Genomic DNA, 5,438 nt, shown 5'->3' on the forward strand with positions numbered 1-5,438 from the left:
CCATGGCACGACATGCGGTAGGCCCACAAAGCTTCTGATAACGTTTCATGCCAATCCCTAGGGTTCTCGTCAATTTTCCTCTTGATCAGTTTGATCAGGCTCTGATTGGACGCTTCAGCTTGCCCGTTGGCTTGAGCATAGTATGGAGATGATCGGATCAGCTTAATCCCCATGTCATCACAGAACTTTCTGAATTCTTTAGAAACAAAGACCGAACCTCCATCGGTCATGATGGTTTGGGGAATCCCGAACCTATGAATAACGTGTTCTTTCACAAACTTGATCACATCTTCTGATTTCACCTTCTTCATAGGGACGGCCTCCACCCACTTGGTGAAGTAATCTGTAATGACCAAAATCCATTCATGTTTCTTACTTGACGCCGGATGGATTTTGCCGATCATATCCATGCCCCACCCTCGAAACGGCCACGGCTTGATGATAGGGTTCATTGCTGATGCGGGTACCATCTGAATCTTCCCGAACATCTGGCACGCTTGGCACCCCTTGTAGTACTTGAAGCAATCCTCAAGCATGGTGGGCCAATAAAACCCTGATCGCCTAATTAGCCACTTCATCTTATGAGCCGATCGTGGTGAGTTCCACAGCGCCTTCATGCACCTCATGTAAGAGCCGATTAGACTCGCTTGGTCCTGCACTTGAGTAGTAACCCTTCCAACGTCCTGTAGAACATGTCGTCTCCTATGAGGACATACTTCATGGCCTTGTATCTTATCCGTTTAGGTGCCCCCCGAGCCGAATCTTTTAAGTAATTGAAGATTTCGGCTCTCCAATCATCTTGTTCCAGGAACTGCACCTGAACTTCTGATCCGTCTGATATGTCCTTATAGCCTGACGCCATTTGTGCGAGATCATTGGCCTCGGTATTTCGGGATCTTGGGACCCAATTAAAGTTGATGTACCGAAACCGTGTCATCAACTCACGGCATTCCATCCAATATGGGAAAAGCGATTCACTTTCGCACTTATATTCCTCCGTGAGCTGGTTAATCACCAACTTCGAGTCTCCAAAAAGCTCTACCGCTTCTGCCCCGGCTTCCAGCAGCAACTCCATTCCCTTACGTACTACCTCATACTCAGCGACATTGTTGGTGCAAGGGGTAGATAGTCTGATGGAGAAGGAGTACATTGCCCCCCGAGGCGACACGAGCAGAATGCCGATGCCACAACCATCGTCACAAGCCGATCCATCGAAGAACATAGCCCATGCACGTATAGATAGTGCTGCTATATTGGTATTGATCCGTTCAGCTATAAGATCGGCCAACGCTTGTCCCTTGACTGCTTTCGCAGGCTGATACCGAAGATCGAACTCTGATAGCGCAAACATCCACTTGCCCAGTCGGCCTTTCAAAACAGGGGCCGACAGCATGTGCTTGACAACGTCTGACTTGCATATGACGATGATTTCTGCCATCAAAAGGATGTGATGAAGCTTGGTGCAGGTGAAGAACAGGCAAAGGCAAAGCTTCTCGACCTCAGGATACCTTGTCTCCGCGTCCAACATCCTTCTGCTGAGGTAGAAAACGACCTTTTCAACGCCCTCATAGAGTTGCACCACCACCGAAGCGATGGACGTGTCAGCTACTGACAAGTAGATATAGAACGGCCTGTCCTGTTGGGGCGGAACCAGCACAGGTGGCGTTGTCAGATACTGCTTAATCTCGTCAAACGCCTGCTGCTGTTCTGCCCCCCAGTGAAACTCGTCATCAGATTTAATTTTCACCAGTGCTATGAACGGCTCGATTCGTCCTGACAGGTTAGAGATGAACCGTCGGACAAAATTGATCTTGCCGATGAGACGTTGGAGCTCCTTCTTCGTGGTGGGCGGCTGCATGGTACGCACTGCCTCTTGACTTTTCAGGCCGATCTCAATTCCCCGTTCATGAACCAGAAAACTTAGGAACTGACCAGCCGTCACACCAAAAGCACACTTCTTTGGATTCATTCTCAGTCCAAACTTCCGAGTTCGGTCTAGGATGCGTCGCAAATCATCCAAGTGTCCCTCCATGGAGACTGATTTGACTACCACGTCATCGATGTAGATTTCTACCAACTTGCCGATCAGATCGTGAAATATATAATTCATGGCTCTTTGGTACGTTGCACCAGCATTCTTTAACCCAAAGGTCATGACTACATATTCAAACAAGCCTACTGCCCCTGGTACTCTGAATGCGGTCTTGTGTATATCTTCTGGAGCCATGAAGATTTGGTTATAGCCGGCGTTGCCGTCCATGAAGCTCAACACCTTGTGGCCAGCAGCTGCATTGATCAACGTTTCTGCCACAGGCATCGGATATTCATCTTTTGGAGTGGCTCTGTTGAGATCTCGGAAATCGATGGCCACCCGCCATCGGCCGTCCTTATTTTCTACAGGAACGATACTGGAGATCCATTCAGCATACCTGCATGGCCTGATGAACCCGGCGGCCAACATCTTCTCAATCTCTTTCTTGACCTCTTCTAGAATTTCGGCCTTCATCTGACATGCTCGTTGTTGGAAAGGCCGAAATCCCTTCTTAAGGGGGAGCCGATGCTCAATGATGCTCCTGTCTAACCCAGGCATTTCCGTGTAATCCCATGCAAAGCAATCTGGGTATTCTTTCAACAGAGCTATCATCTGACTCCTCAGATGTGGATCTAACTTCTTGCTGATAAAAGTTTGTCGCGGCTTATCCCCAGGTCCGATGTCGACTTCTTCTAGCTCATCAGCCGATGTAAACCCGTACCCTAGCTTTTCGTCACCCGTTAGATCGACACTAAATTTAGGGAGAACGTGTGGTAAGGATAATACGGGCCGATTGCTGGAATCGGCCTTCATCTCGATTGTAACCGGGATTTTTTGGAATTGTCGGGGCCGATCGCGTGGAACGGCTTCCTCCTTGTCCTCGCTATGAGAGCAGCTGCCCTCGTCTCTGTCCTTATCAGGGTGGTGTCCAAGTCCTATCATGTTGATGTTGAACGAGAACCTTGGCTGGCACCTCCCAGGGTACGTGCATTCCACCATGTCAGCGGCGTATGCCGGTGAATTCGGCACTCCTGGTGCTGCTAACGCGAATGGCAGCGGTGGACGGGACTGGAGTGGCATCTCTCCTTGGTAAGTCCCGAGAGCTGGTCCTGACAGAGAGTACTGATGCCTCATGATTTCCTGGATCACCCGAAGAGCGACACGCTCCAAAGTGTTCACCAGGCTCTCAGAATGGCGGTGCAGCGAGTGAGCCACCATGTAGTTAATCTCCTGACGCAGGGACCTGGTGCGTTCTTCTGATGGGGCGGACAGGTCCACTCCATCGAGCGCGCCTTCAGGTGAGAACCCTTTCCACCTGACGCCATGTGAGCGGGTTCTGTGAAAAGAGCCGATGAGGTCGGCTTCGAGGATCGCTTTGACCTCGTCATACTTCTTCTTGAGCTCCTCGGTCAGATCCTCGTACGTGACTGGGGTGCCGTCCGCCATCTCAGATGTAGATGGCGATGCGGTTGATGTCGAAGACTGTCCCACCGGGCGTGCCAGAATGTGTTGCGGTCAGAAACCCACCGGCGAGCAGCGACGGGCAACACAGTAGAGCCGGGAGGCTCCCAGGACTGCGGCTGGCCCTGGTCCCTCCGAGCGACGGCCCGCAAAGACTCGGCACGCACGTCCGATGCTGGTGCAAGGGCATGCCACCTGACCTATACCTGGTCAGGAAGGTGATGGAGATGCCTCACTTAGTTTCCTGCATGGCATACACGTAAACATTAAATACGAGCCTCGATCGGCTCTCAGGTTGTCCTGTGAATCGGCTCAGAGAGCCGATCCACCCATGATTCGCACGAGGTGTACGAATATATGGTGGTCCTGCTTGATCAAAATAAAGCTAAAACGATCTACTACGATTTAGGGTTTTCACCACATAATCGGAACATCCTACTCGTGATTGAGCCTCGCGGCCACGCACAGTGTTCGTAAACCGACCCTAGGCAAGGCCTAAAAACCAACACGAGGTTGATCCCCGGAACATCCTGTCTAGGGCTAGCAAACTACACCCTACGCGCCACTGGATCCTTCAATCCGTTTGTAAGGCCTAACTATGCAGATATTAAACTAATCCTTGAAGAACAAGGAGCAACCATAACGGATCGGATCTACTAAATAATGATCAAGCGGGATGCCGCCCCTACACCTAAGATAGGTGTAAGGGAGGCTAGATGTCTCAGGGTTGCACGACGACAGCATATGATACGAGGAACAATGCTAACCCTAACACATCTAAGATAACTACGTTGCTCGCCATCAAAAAGGCTTCAGTACGAGCAACGCATGAACAGCGAATAAACTTGTACTGCCTAGATCGCAAGATGCGATCTAGGCAGCATGATGCTTACCCGGAAGAAACCCTCGAGACAAGGGAGTTGGCGATGCGCCTAGATTGGTTTGTGGTGAACGTGGTTGTTGTTTATTTCATAAACCCTAGATACATATTTATAGTCCGTAGACTTTCTAACGTGGGAATAATCCCAACCGTGCACGAGACAAACTCTAACTAACCGACACGTATCCTACTATATTACAGATACACGGGCAAACTAGCCCAAACTTTGCATAATAGGCCGATTCACGTATATTCTTCCATGTATATTCTTCAAGCCCATCTTGATCGCGGCCCACCTCTAACTCGGTCAAATTCTGGTGATAACAACTTTTCACTCTTCTTGATCACATTGTATCATCCTCCTCTCTTGACCCTTGAAAACTTCCTTCACACCAAACTCAAAACAACTCATTAGAGGGTTAGTGCATAATAAAAAATTCACATGTTCAGAGGTGACACAATCATTCTTAACACTTCTGGACATTGCTCAAAGCTACTGGAAGTCAATGGAACAAAGAAATCCATCCCACATAGCAAAAGAAGCAATGCGAAATAAAAGGCAGAATCTGTCAAAACAGAACAGTCCGTAAAGACGAATTTTATTGAGGCACCAGACTTGCTCAAATGAAAATGCCCAAATTGAATGAAAGTTGCATACATATCTGAGGATCACTCACGTAAATTGGCATAATTTTCTGAGTTACCTACAGAGAATTTTTCCCAGATTCGTGACAGCAAAGAAATCTGTTTCTGCGCAGTAATCCAAATCTAGTATGAACCTTACTATCAAAGACTTTACTTGGCACAACAAAGCACAAAACTAAGATAAGGAGAGGTTGCTACAGTAGTAACAACTTCCAAGACATAAATATAAAACAAAATACTGTAGCAAAATAACACATGGGTTATCTCCCAAGGAGTTCTTTCTTTATAGCCGTTAAGATGGGCTCAACAGTTTTAATGATGCACTCGCAAGAAATAGTATTTGAAGCAAAAAGAGAGCATCAAGAGGCAAATTCAAAACACATTTAAGCCTAACATGCTTCCTATGAAAAGGAATCTTAT

The sequence above is a fragment of the Lolium perenne genome, chromosome 3 (assembly GCF_019359855.2).
Source record: "Lolium perenne isolate Kyuss_39 chromosome 3, Kyuss_2.0, whole genome shotgun sequence".
Classification (NCBI taxonomy): Eukaryota; Viridiplantae; Streptophyta; class Magnoliopsida; order Poales; family Poaceae; genus Lolium; species Lolium perenne.